General features: G+C 43.7%; 3 non-coding genes across 3 annotated transcripts; all 3 read right to left on the bottom strand.

Annotated features, from left to right (window-relative positions):
- Window positions 1-7,334: 7,334 nt before the first annotated feature.
- On the bottom strand, window positions 7,335-7,522 carry LOC140280814 (U2 spliceosomal RNA). The gene has a single exon (XR_011909732.1). It is a non-coding gene; the product is annotated as a U2 spliceosomal RNA (small nuclear RNA).
- A 275-nt stretch (window positions 7,523-7,797) lies between these two features.
- LOC140280764 (U5 spliceosomal RNA) lies at window positions 7,798-7,912 on the bottom strand. The gene has a single exon (XR_011909692.1). It is a non-coding gene; the product is annotated as a U5 spliceosomal RNA (small nuclear RNA).
- Window positions 7,913-8,300: 388 nt separating this feature from the next.
- LOC140280569 (U2 spliceosomal RNA) lies at window positions 8,301-8,491 on the bottom strand. The gene has a single exon (XR_011909514.1). It is a non-coding gene; the product is annotated as a U2 spliceosomal RNA (small nuclear RNA).
- Window positions 8,492-17,815: the final 9,324 nt, after the last annotated feature.

Here is a 17,815-nt window from a genome sequence, read left to right as displayed (position 1 = left end):
GATCATTCACACCTTTCTCATCAGCTTTTTGCAAATTATGATCTGACATTCACACCTACTTGCAGCCGAACACCTCGGCTTCCGCTTTTGATGGTGTATATTTTGGCATTCGAACCTTTTCTTACCCGCTTTTTACAAACCATGGTAGGACATTCACACCTTCTTTTAGCCGAACAACTCCGCTCCCGCTATTGATTGTGTAGAGTCGGGTATTTTAAACTTTTCTTACCCGCTTTTTACCAACTATGGTCGGACATTCACACCTTCAACATGCCCTTCTATGTCCACAATTTTGGCGTCACGAACAGGATCCCTCGACTGGTGTCTCTGGACCGGACCGCAGTGCATGGCCAGCCTGGACTGAAGTAGCTGTTCCAGCCTCATACCTCCAAGGCCTTTTCTGAGAGAGAGGACTGGCAGGTCCTTTTCCTGAATACCAGCGCTGGGATCATTTTTTAAATATGATAGTCTGAGATGATAGGACTGCTTTTTAGTTTTTATTTGAATAAAAGAGGGTTTCCCAGTTGTGTCATTAGTGAGACAGAGATTTCATGGGTAAGGGAAACTTTTGAAGCAGTCCGAAGAAGTGTGAGTACAGATTAAGGTCCTCATTGGAGACGTCCTTTGAGTGAAGGAATATATTTCACCATTCCAAGTCTGAGAATGGGAAACAGTAGGTCTCAGACTTTTGACCCTACCGGGGGACCTAAGCATGTTGAAATGAAAAAGAAATATGGTCCAGAGGTTTTCCACCTGAAGGTTCTTTTAGTATGTTAGAAATAAGAAAATTAGAAGAAAAGTTTTGCAAATATGAGAAAGAGATCAAGCAAAAAAAAAGAAAATTAAGTTTAAATAAGAAGTAAGAAAGGTATAGAATGTTGGAAAAAAAAAAGTTTATTAAGAGAAAGAAAGGAAAATGTTAAACAAATGCCATGACGGAATGATGATAATAATTTAGTATGTGGACGAAAAGATAATTCAGCTCTGATTAAGACTGAATCTTCTTTTAAACCACCACCATATTCCACTGATAACACTTTTTCTCCTTCTGCACCTCTTTACCCCACCCTGAGCGCTCTCGCTGTGCCGGATCCAGACCTGGACTCCTGCCCTCCACGACGCCTGCAACAACAACAGCCAGCCCTGCCACAAGCCTCTGGCTCTCGGGAAGAAGGGACTTCTTCCATCCTCCCTCGGGAAGAAATTCCATCATTCTCACAACATCAGTTACATAGGTCTGATGATGAGGAAAAGGAAGACGTTTGGTTCTCCAGCGTACCTGCCCAAGAACTTTTAACGCAAGTGACAAAAATCCTTTACCCACAATCTGGACTTCAGAGATCTAAACGTGAGAAAAAACAAAACCAGATTCAAACCATGCCTATGGTTAAAGTTGCAGTTCCCACTGGACCATTACTGGTTTATCGACCCTGGACTGAGACTGACATCATGGAAGCATAACAATGCTTACCAGATCCAGAGATTTCTGGACCCCATTTTGCTGACGAGTTGCGAGATTTCTGCGCACAATTCTGCCCGACCGGGGTTGAATTGCGTCGCATATTGGCAAAAAAGTTCAAACTGACCGACCTCTGCAAAATAGAGGCCAGTATGCTACAACTGGATTTGCGACCTACCAACAGTGAACGAGGACATAATGATAACGCTCAATATGAAGCAGCCATCCAAAGACTGTGTCAAGCCATCACCACTCAATTTCCAACCAAAATCAATATGTCCCACATTTACACCTGCAAACAGAAACCCGGTGAAGGGACTGATGATTTTGTACACCGCATCCTTGAGGAAGTCAGCAAGCACAGCGGTCATCAGAGACCAAGGGATTTGGGTAATGAATCAGGACCATGGGAGAGTATTGCATGCAATGCAATAATTAAAGTTCTCATGCCAGATGTCGCCACTGAAGTAAAGAACATTTACGTGGGATGGTGTGAGGGTCCTCGTTTGGCTGACGTTCGCCGATATGCTCGCCATGCGGAGAACCAAGTTGAGACGCGTAAGATATAGGACAAGTGTGAAAAGGAGCTGCATTTGGCAGCCATGACCATGTATTACGCAGTTGGTGTAAACAGAGGACGAGGCCGAAGTCGAAGACGTGGACGTGTGGGAGAGGAGGTCGAAATGGGCCACGCCAGAGCTATGATCCGAATATTTGTTTTTACTGTGGCTGTGTCCACAGCTGAAAAGTGATGAAATTGGGCAAAAGGCTGACTGAGGGTGGGAGGCAGGTTCTGGACGTCACGCGGCAGCGGAGCCTCCACTAATGGGTGATAGCACAAACACACTCACACATTTTTCCTGCTCTGTGTAGTGAAGAAACGCTTGCCGACTGTGATTCACGTAGTAAAGTTTTGCATGCTATTTCCGTCCTAGAGCAAAGATATTTCTCTCAGAATATAGGAACTTATGTTCATCAGTAGTGACGTCAGGGGAGTTTGATTGTCCTCCAAAGTTAAGTGGAAACCACGTTTACTCTATGTCTGCATCAGGCCAGGTTGTGAAGGAGAAAATGACATCGCCCATTGCGTGTGTCACTCCAGATGGGCTCTCCTTCAAACACTCATTTTTGTTATCAGAGTTGTGTCCCATTAACCTGATGGGCTGTGATCTCATGTGTAAATTAGGCATTATTTTAACTTCTACACCAGAGGGTGTTAACGTTATGTTACAGCCTGACAAAGTTTTCACAGCAGTGCAGTTTGATTCATCTGCACTTACATATGCTTATGAGTGGAAACTTCCAAGCTCTCCTTTTTCACAACAACTAGTGGAAGAAGCAAAAGCGTTAGTTTCACCCCTTTCTGATTTCATGCAACCTGCTGATTTGCACTGCACATCACACATTTCTTTGGAGCCTGACAATGACTATGAGAAGAAGTGAAAAAATATGTGCGCCTACTTTATTGACTCCAGAGCACTTAGATTTTTTTAATGTTTGTGGTACTCGCCCTCACATTTCCTTGGCCAAACGTACACACTGGCAGTGACAAGGTGTGGGAGAGTTTGTTGCTACATGTCAGAAAGAAATGGAGTGGACTGTTTCACCTGCTGATCCAAATTTGATGTGTTCATCAGGTTTTTGCAAATTATGATCTGACATTCACACATGCTTTTGATGATGTATGGTTGGGCATTCGCACCTTTTTTTACCCATTTTTCAGGAATTATGGGTGGACATTCACACCTTCTTGCAGCTGAACACCTCCTCTCCCGCATATGATCATGTGCGGTTTGATATTCGAAAATTTTCTTTCATGTTTTCTAGCAATTATTGATGGACATTCAGACCTTCTTGCAGCTGAACCCCTCTGCTCCCGCTTTTGATGGTGTATAGTCGGGCTTTCGAGCCTTTTCTTCCCCGGTTTTTACAAATTATGGTTGGACATTCAGACCTTCTTTTAGCCGAAAACCTCCGCTCCCTCTTTTGATCATACATTGTCGGGCATTCGCACCTTTTCATACCCGCTATTTACAAAAAATGGTCGGCCATTCACACCTTCTTGTAGCCGAACACATTCGCTCCCGCTATTGATTGTGTACAGTCGGGTATTTTAACCAACTACGGTCGGACATTCACACCTTCTTATGGCGGAACACCTCCGCTCCCTCTTTTGATGGTGTATGTTCGGGCATTCGAACCTTTTCTTACCCGCTTTTTACAAACTATGCTCGGACATTCAAACCTTCTTGTAGCCTAACACATCCAGTCCTGCTTTTGATGATGTATGATTGGGCATTCGCACCTTTTTTTTTACCCATTTTTGAGGAATTATGGGTGGACATTCACACCTTCTTGCAGCTGAACACCTCCTCTCCCACTTATGATCATGTGCGGTTGGATATTCGAAATTTTTTTTTCATGTTTTCTAGCAATTATTGATGGACAATCAGACCTTCTTGCAGCTGAACACCTCCGCTCCCGCTTTTGATGGTGTATAGTTGGGCTTCCGAGCCTTTTCTTCCCCGGTTTTTACAAATTATGGTTGGACATTTAGACCTTCTTGCAGCCGAAAACCTCTGTTCCCTCTTTTGATCATACATTGTCGGGCATTCGCACCTTTTCTTACCCGCTTTTTACCAATTATGGTCGGACATTCACACCTTCTTACAGCGGAAAACCTCCGCTCCCTTTTTTGATCATTTATGGTCTGGCAATACTACCTTTTCGTACCCGTTTTTGAGTAATTATGGCTGGACATTCACAGCTTCTTGCAGCCGAACACCTCTTCTCCCGCTTTTGATGATGAATGGTCCGGCATTCTTACCTTTTCTAACACATTTTTCAGCAATTATTGTCGGTCATTCACACCTTTCTCATCAGCTTTTTGCAAATTATGATCTGACATTCACACCTACTTGCAGCCGAACACATCAGCTTCCGCTTTTGATGGTGTATATTTTGGCATTCGAACCTTTTCTTACCCGCTTTTTACCAACTATGGTCGGACATTCACACCTTCTTACAGCGGAACACCTCCGCTCCCTCTTTTGATGGTGTATGTTCTGGCATTCGAACCTTTTCTTACCCACTTTTTACAAACTATGCTCGGACATTCACACCTTCTTGCAGCGAAACACGTCCGCTCCCTCTTTTGATTGTGTATGTACGGGCATTCGAACCTTTTCTTACCCACCTTTTACAAACTATGGTCGGACATTCAAACCTTCTTGTGGCCGAACACATCCACTTCTGCTTTTGATGATGTATAGTTGGGCATTCACACCTTTTCTTACCCATTTTTCAGCAATTATTGGTGGACTTTCACACCTTCTTGTAGCCAAACAACTCCGCTTCCGCTATTGATTGTGTACAGTCGGGTTTTTTAACCTTTTCTTACCTGCTTTTTACCAACTATGGTCGGACATTCGCAGCATCTTACAGCGGAACACCTCCGCTCCCTCTTTTGATGGTGTATGTTCGGGCATTCGAACTTTTTCTTACCCACTTTTTACAAACTATGGTCGGACATTCAAACCTTCTTGTAGCAGAACACATCCACTTCTTCTTTTGATGATGTATGGTTGGGCATTCGCACCTTTTCTTACCCATTTTTCAGGAATTATGGGTGGACATTCACACCTACTTGCAGTCGAACAGCTCTGCTCCCACTTTTGATTATGTTTGGTTGGATATTCGAACCTTTTCTTAACTGCTTTTTACAAACTTTGGTCGGACGTTCACAACTTCTTACAGCCGAACACCTCCGCTTCCGCTTTTGATGGTATATATTCGGGCATTCGAACCTTTTCTTACCCGCTTTTTACCAACTATGGTCGGACATTCACACCGTCTTTCAGCGGAACACCTCCGCTCCCTCTTTTTATGGTGTATGTTCGGGCATTCGCACCTTTTCTTACCCCTTTTTTACAAACTATGGTCGTACATTCAAACCTTCTTGTAGCCGAAAACCTCCACTCCCTCTTTTGATCATACTTTGTCGGGCATTCGCACCTTTTCTTACCCGCTTTTTACAAACTATGCTCGGACATTCAAACCTTCGTGTAGCCAAACACATCCACTCCTGCTTTTGTTGATGTATGGTTGGGCATTCGAACCTACTTGTTGCCCGCTTTTCATTAATTATGGGTGGACATTCACACCTTGTCGCAGCCAAACCCCTCCGCTCCCTGTTTTGATCATGTATGATTGGACATTCGCACCTTTTCTCACCCGTTTTTTGCAAACTATGGTCGGCCATTCACAGCTTCCTCTCCACCATACTTGTATGGTGGGATATTCACACCCACTTGCATCCGAAGACCTCCGCCCCCACTTTTGTTGATATTTAGTCGGTCATTCACAACTTACCCATTTTCTTGCCGCCAAACACCTCCAATCTCGCTTTTGATGATGTAAGATTGGGCATTCAGACCTTTCTTTTCCTGCTTTTCACCAACTATATATATAACATTCACACCTTCTTGCAGCCGAACACTTCCGCTCCACCTTTTAGGTATCTATCACACCTTTTTTTTCACCGCATTTTATAGATTATGGTTGGAAATTCTCAACCACTCTCATCCAAAGACCTCTCCTCCCGCTTTTGTTAATATATTTGAACTTTAGTCAGACATTCACACCTACTTGCAGACGAACACCACCTCTCTAGCTTTTGATGATGTATGGTCCGGCATTCTTACCGTTTCTAACACATTTTTCAGCAATTATGGTAGGACATTCACACCTTCTTGCAGCTGAACACCTCCTCTCCCACTTATGATCATGTGCGGATTGATTTTCGAAAATTTTCTTTCATGTTTTCTAGCAATTAAAAATGGACATTTAGACCTTCTTGCAGCTGAACACCTCCGCTCCCGCTTTTGATCATACATTGTCAGGCATTCAAACCTTGTCTTACCAGCTTTTTACAAAATTTAGTCGAACATTCACACCTTTTTGCAGCCGAACACAGTTTTTTGCAGCCGAATTTGGGCATTCGAACCTTTTCATACCCACTTTTTACCAACTATGGTCGGACATTCACACCGTCTTACAGCGGAACACCTCCGCTCCCTCTTTTGATGGTGTATGTTCGGGCATTCGAACCTTTTCTTACCCGCTTTTTACAAACTATGCTCGGACATTCAAACCTTCTTGTAGCCGAACACATCCACTCCTGCTTTTGATGATGTATGGTTGGGCATTCGAACCTACTTGTTGCCCGCTTTTCATTAATTATGGGTGGACATTCACACCTTGTCGCAGCCAAACACCTCCGCTCCCTGTTTTGATCATGTATGGTTGGACATTCGCACCTTTTCTCACCCGCTTTTTGCAAACTATGGTCGGCCATTCACAGCTTCCTCTCCACCATACTTGTATGGTGGGATATTCACACCCACTTGCATCCGAAGACCTCCGCCCCCACTTTTGTTGATATTTAGCCGATCATTCGCACCTTACCCGCTTTTGGCAAACTATGGCCTTCTTGCAGCCAAAAACCTCTGATCTCGCTTTTGATGATGTAAGGTTGGGCATTCAGACCTTGCTTCACCTGCTTTTCACCAAATATAGTCGGACATTCACACCTTCTTGCAGCCGAACACTTCCGCTCCACCTTTTAGTTTTCTATGGGGCATTCACACCTTTTTTTACACCGCATTTTATAAAAACACCACAGGAACACCGTATTGAGGCTTTGTTCTGACCGCTCATTCGGTGTCGCGTTTCTTTCAAGCAATTCTCCTGGTTAGCCCACACTCGGCTCGCTCCCAGAGCCGTGTTAAAGTCTGCTTCGCATTCACTCTCTTTTCTCAGCAGATTAAAAGAAACTTCCATCCTGCACCGCTGTTTGCTTTTTCACAAGAGCAGAGGAGAGCGCACCGTTCCCAGCGGCACTGCAGTACCGGGTCGATGCTTGGAGTGAACGGAGCAAGCTCCTTTTTCAACTCCTATTGATAAAAATCCATTTAATATGTAGTCCTCGCATAGACATATCACATATTAAACTGATAAGTACAGATACTACACTTGATCTTAGCCAAAAGGCCGAGAAGCGATATCTGTCCACTGGTTCACGTCCGAGGGCCCTTCCTGGCACAATGCGCACTTGTAGCGGTGTTCTTTTTATGGCCATAGTGTCACTTTGCACCTCCACCCACCCGCTGCACTGAGCACTCTTCAACCCTTTTAAATGGTATAACTTTACACTACCGCACGCTCCAGCGAGCACCATTCAAGCAACATCGGCACAGTCGCAACAAGTAAGGCGACTCTACTCAGAGAAGTCACTCTGCACAGTAACAAGATTTCTTTGGCACAGACAGAAAGGGCTTCACCCGCAAAGGTAAAGCCTGCCAAAAATAGAAACAATTCATTAGTGCTGCTCTCCACGGAAGTCTTTAGTAAAAAGGCGAAAGACTTGTACATTATGAAGAGAAACCAGTGTACGATTATCCATCACTGCGGGAGCAGGGCATCAGGCTAGTTGGCATAGCCACCTTCCCCATGGTGAGCTTTGCTTGGTTGAGACGCTTGCTCCCCCCCCTTGCTCCTCGGCTGACCAAGTAGGAACAATCGGGCCCTATTCGATGGCTGCCTTGTCTTTTACTCTCTGCAAAAGACAAGGCAGCCACAAACAACACGGGAACACCGTATTGAGGCTTTGTTCTGACTGCTCATTCGGTGTCGCGTTTCTTTCAAGCAATTCTCCCGGTTAGCCCGCACTCGGCTCGCTCCCAGAGCCGTGTTAAAGTCTGCTTCGCATTCACTCTTTTTTCTCAGCAGATTAAAAGAAACTTCCATCCTGCACCGCTGTTTGCTTTTTCACAAGAGCAGAGGAGAGCGCACCATTCCCAGCGGCACTGCAGTACCGGGTCGATGCTTGGGGTGAACGGAGCAAGCTCCTTTTTCAACTCCTATTGATAAAAATCCATTTAATATGTAGTCCTCGCAATGAGGACATATCAGACATTAAACTGATAAGAACAGATACTACACTTGATCTTAGCCAAAAGGCCGAGAAGCGATAACTGTCCACTGGTTCACGTCCGAGGGCCCTTCCTGGCACAATGCGCACTTGTAGCCGTGTTCTTTTTATGGCCATAGTGTCACTTTGCACCTCCGCCCACCCGCTGCACTGAGCACTCTTCAGCCCTTTTAAATGGTATAACTTTACACTACCACACGCTCCAGCGAGCACCATTCAAGCAACAACTTTGCACTCCAGCTTCGAACATCGGCACAGTCGCAACAAGTAAGGCGACTCTACTCAGAGAAGTCACTCTGCACAGTAACAAGATTTCTTTTGCACAGACAGAAAGGGCTTCATCCGCAAAGGTAAAGCCTGCCAAAAATAGAAACAACTCATTAGTGCTGCTCAACGTTGTACTTTGCAGTAAAAGAAAGAGCAAATCTAAAGTTTCAGGAATCCGAGAATAAGCTTACTTTCATGAGTTCTTCACGATTTCGGATTTTGCTATAAAATGAATTCCTTCACTCAAACTAAATTAAAACTGCTAAACCGCTAATCTGTTACATGTAAGGCAGATGTCAAATTCACCGAAATAGGATCTAAGGGTATTTGGCCAATCGAGCTGTAGCAGCTTCGGTAAAAGAGTATAAGTTGAAGAGTTTGTGAATAAAGGTGTGCGCACACATAGTGAGTTGTAGGAAAATAGGCAGGGAGCAATGCCGGCTGGGGTATATGTTCTTGTATGTTGTCTGACTGTTTGATTTGAATGTGTTGTGTAAGTGTCCTGTTGAATGTTACATGTTTGGGCTTTGACACGCTTCACTGTGGTTGTTAACTGTGTGGTGTGTCCTGAAATGTTATATGTTTGGGCTGTGTGACATGCTTAATGCTTTTCAGTAGCAACCCACTTATTCATATATAGCAACTGACAACATAAGAAGTCCGGACATACTTTGATAGTAGTTGTAGAAGTATCCTTATTGATAATAGATAAACTAATTCATAGTGATAGAACAGTAGATGAACAGGTGCCTGCACATGTCTCATGAAAATAAAATGGGTGTATGATTGCTGACGGCAGAGCAATACTGCCAAACTTATGAGTTCTTGTGGCAAACTTGATTCAGTGTCTTGACGTGTATACGCTGTTTCGCTGACTTGTCACAAGAAACAAAGTGTGTTTGATAAGATCCGACCATTTTATTACGGGAGGATCAGTATGTATGGATTCTGATGTGACTGATAAACCCATTCGTATCTTAAGCATAATCTAATACGTGAGACAACGCCCTGGCACACAATCAAAAAAAAAAAGAGAGAGAGCGGTTTTGTGTCCCCACAGTCCATAATGTAGAAAAGAGAGAAAAAAGCCTTTCTGATTTGGTGTGTGTGCTCACAGTGCAGAGTGTAGAGAAAAGAGAGAAAAGAAAGCCGTTTTGGTGTCACGGGTGTTGTGACTTACACACACACATTCCTGAATTGAGAAAGGAAATTATTTTAGAGAAAGCACTAGAGTTTAGATCCCACATTTGTTGATAGGCATTCATTTAATTTTTCTTTTAATCAGTTTTAAAGTGAATACTAACTGAGAAATGAAAAAGGTGAAGAGTTTAGAAGCTTGGTTCAAGAGCAAAACTTGGTTTATGATCAGCTGAGTCTCTAAACAGAACAGCAAAGGGCTTCATCGAACATTTAAAAAAGATTCAGATTGTTAGAATATCCAGAATTTATAGGAATGGTGGTGATTACTCTTATTTTCTAGAATGGAAATAACTGCACCATGTCTGTTTTATGAATTTAAGGCGCTAAAAAGTTTTGTTCTCGTTTTTCTATGATTAACCGAATGTATGTGAGAGTCCAAACAGACAGAAGGGTTACGGCCGAGCGCTGGACCTTTCAAAAAAGATGAGACAGGCTGGACCTGTGCCATACTAGTTAAGACCTGCCTGTAGATAACAGGTTCTTTAAACTCTCACACACACAAACTCACACACGTTCGCACACGTACACCCATACACACACATTCTTGAACTTGCTGCAAGATTAAACATTTGCATTAACTGACTCCAGCAACTCTGAGTCTCATTGAGAGACTTTTCTCAACAATTGGGTCCTCAAACCAGATCTCAACGTTTTTTCCGCTTTCCAGGGTCGGAGCTGAAACCGTGCACGGGGGAGTCCAGTACTCCTAATGAAAGACCCCCTGCTGAATTGCGGTAATTAGGGGCCAGTGTCCACTGAAAGGGGGAAAAAGGGACGAGATCGTACTTTTGAATCAATGGCCAGAAGCCATTGGCAGTGCAGGCATCAACAATAATGGTGTTATTTCACCCATTAACACTTAAGGTACCTCATGCAGTGGCTGTGATATGGTTACTTAACAAAATATCTTTACCAGACATCTCTCCTACATAACAGTTCTTCTTTCACAGCCACACCTTGTTGTCGAGAGATGTGCTACACTTAATCCATCCACACTGCTACCTACCCCACAGATGGAAAGCCTCATGATTGCATGTCAGAAATAACCATCAGTGTTTTACCCAGGCCAGACTTAACTGATATACGTTATGAAAATGCAGAAATAACTATATTTATTCAACAGGTCAAGCAAAAACCCTGATGGCACAAATGCTACAGGATTTGCAGTAGTAACAGAAACTGAAGTTTTCTTAAAACAACCACTACCAAAAAATTACTCTGTTCAAGCAGTCGAATTGGTAGCTTTAACTGAAGCTTGTAAATTAAATAACAAAAAGGTTGTTAACGTTTACACTGACAGTCAGTATGCCTTCTCAACTGTACATGTGTTAACACAGCATTGGAAAAATAGGTATGTTGACATCCACAGCTAAATGTATAAACTACAAATATTTTAGCATTATTAGATGTTATTCAATTGCCATCTACAATAGACTCGTATGAATGACCGGAAGGAAAACCATACTGCCAAAGAATTTGTTTAAATATGCTGCAGTATTGAGCCACGGACCATGTCATGTCTCAACAGGAGGGATGGAAGCAATAATGAACAAGGTTTTTACAGCATATGGTTTTACTAATTATTGAAATTTTTTTTTTAGAATAAATAAATGAATAAAGTTTTGTCTAGCAGGTCAAATATGTGCAAAATACATTCCACAGGGCAATCTAAGACCAAAACGAAGATAATTCCCTAAGCCAGTGTATCTTTTTCAACATATTTGTTTGGATTTCATTATTTCATTATTGTGTAGATTTCATTGAACTAAATTAATGTTAAGGGAAACGATTCTGCTCAGTGAAAACAGAGGTTTTTACCAAATGGTCTGAAATATTTCCATGTGCACAAGCAGATGCACTCTCAGTAGCAAAATCACGCGTAAAATAACTCATTTCTAGATTTGAAATACCTGAAAAGATCTTCAGTGATAATTTGACACACTTTGTAAACTATGTCATCTCACTGATGGCAAAGAACTTAAAATAGATCTTAGAAACCACTGTGATATAGAAGGTTTCGCTAACACATTGGAATTGTTTTACTATTTACATATGCATGTGCAGTGAAGAATTGCTTGCTGCTGATAAATGCAAAGAAGAACAGCTTACACATAGATGCTCACATATAGGCTGCTGAATGCAATGAAGACCTGCTTAACCACTAAATTTCAATGTCAATGTGTAATATTCAATTAGGATTTGCAAAACAGTGAAGTTAAACAATGAATGGGTCCATAGTCGGTATGAGAAGACTACAGGAATATTTACCTGGGTGTACGTTCAAACAGAGATGAGAAAATTGCGATAAATTATTGTTTGTTTGTTTGTTAGTATGTATATGAATGTTATGTGTATAAACTGTGTTGAGTTGTAGTTACTCAGTAGTGTCTCAGTGAAACAACCGACGGGGGAAGCCTTGCGGTGACAACAAAAGCAGCGTTTTACTGATCAGTCAAGTTGCTCCAGTGTACTCCATACAAACTGGTTGGCTACTGAAGGGATAGAAAATGGGGAATACTTGTTTTAAAGCAAAAAAGGAATTAGATGGGAAAAATACATGTTTCAACGGGACCCAGACAATATTATATAGATGTCGCCACTGAAGTAAAGAACATTTACGTGGGATGGTGTGAGGGTCCTCGTTTGGCTGACGTTCGCCGATATGCTCGCCATGCTCAGAACCAAGTTGAGACGCGTAAGACAACAAAAAGGGACAAGTGTGAAAAGGAGCTGCATTTGGCAACCATGACCATGTATTACGCAGTGGGTGTAAACAGAGGACGAGGCCGAAGTCGAAGACGTGGACGTGTGGGAGAGGAGGTCGAAATGGGCCACGCCAGAGCTATGATCCGAATATTTGTTTTTACTGTGGCCAGACTGGACACTGGAAGAAGGACTGTCCACAGCTAAAAAGTGATGAAATTGGGCAAAAGGCTGACTGAGGGTGGGAGGCAGGTTCTGGACGTCACGCGGCAGCGGAGCCTCCACTTATGGGTGATAGCACAAACACACTCACACATTTTTCCTGCTCTGTGTAGTGAAGCAACGCTTGCCGACTGTGATTCACGTAGTAAAGTTTTGCATGCTATTTCAGTCCTGGAGCAAAGATATTTCTCTCAGAATATAGGAACTTATGTTCATCAGTAGTGACGTCAGGGGAGTTTGATTGTCCTCCAAAGTTAAGTGGAAACCACGTTTACTGTATGTCTGCATCAGGCCAGGTTGTGAAGGAGAAAATGACAATGCCCATTGCGTGTTGTCACTCCCGATGAGCTCTCCTTCAAACACTCATTTTTGTTATCAGAGTTGTGTCCCATTAACCTGATGGGCTGTGATCTCATGTGTAAATTAGGCATTATTTTAACTTCTACACCAGAGGGTGTTAAGGTTATGTTACAGCCTGACAAAGTTTTCACAGCAGTGCAGTTTGATTCATCGGCACACTTATGAGTGGAAACTTCCCAGCTCTCCTTTTTCACAACAACTAGTGGAAGAAGCAAAAGCGTTAGTTTCACCCCTTTCTGATTTCATGCAACCTACTGATTTGCACTGCACATCACACATTTCTTTGGGGCCTGACAATGACTATGAGAAGAAGTGAAAAAATATGTGCGCCTACTTTATTGGCTGTGTCGCTCACTCCAGAGCACTTCAATTTTTTTAATGTTTGTGGTACTCGCCCTCACATTTCCTTGGCCAAACGTACACACTGGCAGTGACAAGGTGTGGGAGAGTTTGTTGCTACATGTCAGAAAGAAATGGAGTGGACTGTTTCACCTGCTTATCCAAATTTGATGTTTTCTGAACGATTGTCAGCATACAAAAAAACATTTTTGAGTACAATGCATTGTCAAAGAACTGTGGACTTAATTCCTACCACAGAATCACATTTTGAAGCATGTTTTTTATCTGAAACAGATTTGTCTTCGATACCCATGTTGGCTGAAGTGCCCAATGATCTTTGGGCTAAGAGCAAATATGATGTGGGGTTGATAAAAGGCTGTGAAATCAGACTTTTGTCCATGTAAAAAACAATACCCTTTTAAGCTGTTGAGGTTAACCTGTACCTCTTTCCGAGTCCGTTGATGCAGTGAAGGAGGAAGACAGAGGAGACGATATAAGAATCATCACAGTTTTATTTGCGCAGTTTGCAAAGTGCGGAGAGCAGTTCAGTACAATGCATGCGAACAGCACAAAGTACGGAAAAGCTCTGTCGTTGTCTAGGGGTGTGATGTTATATAGACTTGAGTTCAGTCTCCGCCTTATGAGATGTGTGTGCTTCAATATCTTATCTCTTCCTCTATGTGTGTGCGTGTGTGTACTGGTATAAGGCGTTACTTTCAGAAGACCGTTGTGGGTGCGGTCCTAGTTTTACAACATGTTGTTCTCAGAGATATTTCCTTATCAGGCTGCTGTGCAAGCACAGAAATGAGCAAGTCGGTTATACAGGATATCACCTTATACAGCTATCCTCACTCACAATACCCCCTTTTGATCTCTATTAAGAGATCACACAAATAGTTGAGTAACAATACATGACTAAAAAGAAATTGAAAAACCTCACGCCCCCTTTTGATCACTACAAGGTGATCACACAATCTCTGACATTCTGATGATATCGTCTTCATCTATATCAGGATCGGGAGGGTTCAGCAGTGGCATTACCAAAGGGGAGGGAGCCTTCCCCTCTATAGTGGTAGTTATAAGTCTAATGGCAAGTGAACGAATACATGGGATACAGCAGCAACCACAAGTCACCAAAATAGCGACGAATATAGCAAGAGATACAAAAAGTGACATTATCAGAGTCTTCCATTTCCCAAACACCTTGGTCAGCCATTCATCCAGCGGATTGTCAACCCCAGAAGATCAGGGGGACAATCACGCACGTGATGGCTGCACAACATGTGAGAATTTTCCAACTCCCAAACAATAACATTCTAATATGTTTCACTGTGTCTCAAGTATGATAAAAATAGCAAGCAAAACTTTCTTGGTAATTCAGACCTTATCTATCAGGGTGCTCTAGGCGGGGTTACCCCTAGAGGAGCTTTAAACCTTATAGTTTGTCAACATTACCCAACTCCTTAGCAAATAGCACACATTATTAAAAAGATAACATAAGGGTGATACTGCAATGATTATAACTTGGTATGACCTGTAAGAGCAAGTTTAAGCAAAGCCCCAGCAAACACGATTATGATTATAACAAATCCAAAAATAACACAATTCAACTGAGATGCCGTCATCTGGAGTCGTTCTTCGGAGGAGATTTCACTTTCTCCCGATGAGGGTTGAGTTGGAGCCCGGGTCTAACACCCTTCCTGCTCGTAAATGATGTCGTTGCAAGGAGGCAGAAGTGTACTACTTCTGCCTGCAAAATGCCACCAGGGGATTATTCTGCCCCTTGTTGGTTGGTGGTCTTTTCCTCTGTACCAGCTGGTACAGTGTGCAAATCTTTCAGCGCCTGGTGAGTCGCTGCTAGGGAGCGTTGAGGTTCCTCGGCTGCCGCACACTGGCTCCAATGGAACCACGTATCACCTTTCCCTTTGACTCGGACTGCGTGGGAGGTCCTCTCGGTCACCTGATAGGGCCCTGTCCACCTTGGCTCCGACCACTTTCTTTTGATGACCCTCAGCAATACCCACTCAGCCTCTGGAGCCGGCGCTGGTTGGCCCTCTCCTCTGCTACTCGCCACCTGCTTTGAGAACTCTGCAACGAGACTTTGGAGTTCATGGAAATACATTTGATAACAGCTACTTTGCTCGGGAGTAGTAGGGCCTCCGCTAGCTCTTTCATTTCTGCCTCATGTCTGATGGGTTTATTTGTTGCGGTTAGAAATCCAGCCCTCAACCACTGTTTCAGTTCCACATGTACTGCTCCTGCTGCATAGGCTGAATCTGTGTAAATGTTTACTTCCTGCCCTTCCCCTAGCCTCAGTGCTGCTATTACTGCCAGTACTTCTGCTCTTTGTGCTGACTGCTGTCCTTCCAGTCTCTCTGTTTGTCGTGTGATCAGTTCCCCTTGCACGTCTTCTACAACTGCATATGCTGCTTTCAGTCCTTCTCGTTCATCCCTGAAGCAACAGCCGTCTGTGTACAGTTCTCTGGCCCCTGGTATCGGTTCTGTTTGTAGGTCCAGTCGTACTTTCTCCTCTTTCTGCACTCTGTCCGTACACTCATGTGGCTCACCTGTTCCTAGCTGATCTGCCATGTTTATGCCTTCATGAGTGAAAGTCAGGTTTGGTGCCTCGAGAATTTTGCTCAGTCGTCTTTGTCTCAGAGCAGTCAGCGTAAAAGTCTGTGAGTTCACATAGGCCACAACGCTATGTGTGGTCAGAATGTGCAGTTGATGTCCCATGACAATGTGTGCAGTTTTTTGAATGAGCTTTGCTATCCCTGCTGCCTGTTGTGTACACATAGGATGGCGCTTTTCCATATTGTCTAGCATCACACTGATATACATTAGTACTACTCTCTCACCCCCTTTTCTCTGGAACAGGACGCCATTAGTGCAAAGTTCTGTTCCAGAGACATCCAAGTAGAATGGTAAGCTATAATCGGGTATAGCTAGGTCTGCTGCTGTGGAGAGGGCTTGTTTTAGTGCAATAAAGGCTTCCTCCGCCTCCTGAGTCCAATTCAGGGTCGCTGACAGGTTGCGCATGCCTTGTTCTTTCACTAGGGCCCGCAGAGGTCTAGTTAAGCCGGTGTAATTGGCTATGTAAGTCCTACTATAGCCCGTCAACCCTAAGAAAGACAACATGTCCTTTACCTTCACTGGCTTAGAGTGATGGAGAATAGTAGACCTGTGCTGAGGGGAGAGCCCTGCTCCTTTTTGGGAAATTTGCCTGCCCAAAAACGCTACCTGCCGCCGTGCAACCTGAAGTTTGGCTTTGCTGACCTTGAACCCTGTTCTTGCAAGATGTAAAAGGACATTTTTAGTTGCTTCCAAACACAGAGCCGCAGTGGGCGCTGCCAACAACAAATCATCTACATACTGAACGAGAGTCACCTGCTCTGGTAGTGGGCAATCACTCAGGATATCTTTTAAAACCTGGTTAAAAATCCCTGGGGACAAAGCGAACCCTTGTGGCAGCCTGGTGTACTGTAGCTGCTTGTGCTGATACGAAAACGAGAAAATGTGCCTGCAGTCTTCCGCCAAGGGAAGACAAAAGAATGCATTAGCCAAGTCAATGCAGGTAAACCACTAAATTTTCCTGATACCAATCTGTCTGTAACCCATCATAAAATAGAGTAACATGGGGGGAATCGGGAGGTGAGACATAGGGTTCGAGTTGGGAAATCCAGGGTTTCCACTGGAGGTAAGCCGAGAGGATACCACGCCGCTCAGATGTTTCCGGCTGTAATAGACCCCAGTATATGTCCGCGTATTGTTCATTCACTGGCTGCACAAGATATTGACCAGTGATGTTCTCCATCGGTCCAGAGCACGGCAAATGAGATCCATCAGGCATGACAACAACCAGGCCATCGGCGCTGCAGAGTATCGTGGCCCCCAGTTTTATCAGGAGATCTCTTCCCAGCAAGTTCATCGGTACAGAAGGTGAATGTACAAATGGATGTGTCACAGTCTGTTTTCCCACCTGGGTGAGTAGCGGCTTAGTGAACGGCAGTGTCTTTTTCTCCCCAGAGAAGCCCATAAGCGTGATGGTATGCGATGACAGGGAACCAGCTGGTACAACTTTCAATGTGGAACATGTGGCTCCAGTGTCAACCAAGAAAGGCAGATCTTTTTTCTCAATCTGAACTGACAGCATCGGTTCTGCCGTAGTGATGCTGTCTGAGAGTCTCTGTGGGGTGTGTCAATACTGACCGGACTGGTCAGGGTTCTCCCCATTGTCCCACAATGGGAACTGACCAGCAGCAGCTGCTCCCCAA

This window comes from Leuresthes tenuis, unplaced genomic scaffold, assembly GCF_036924035.1.
Source record: "Leuresthes tenuis unplaced genomic scaffold, fLeuTen1.0.hap1 SCAF_21, whole genome shotgun sequence".
NCBI classification, from domain to species: Eukaryota; Metazoa; Chordata; class Actinopteri; order Atheriniformes; family Atherinopsidae; genus Leuresthes; species Leuresthes tenuis.
Note: the sequence above shows the minus strand (reverse complement) of the source record. Positions and strands in the feature narration are given on the sequence as shown.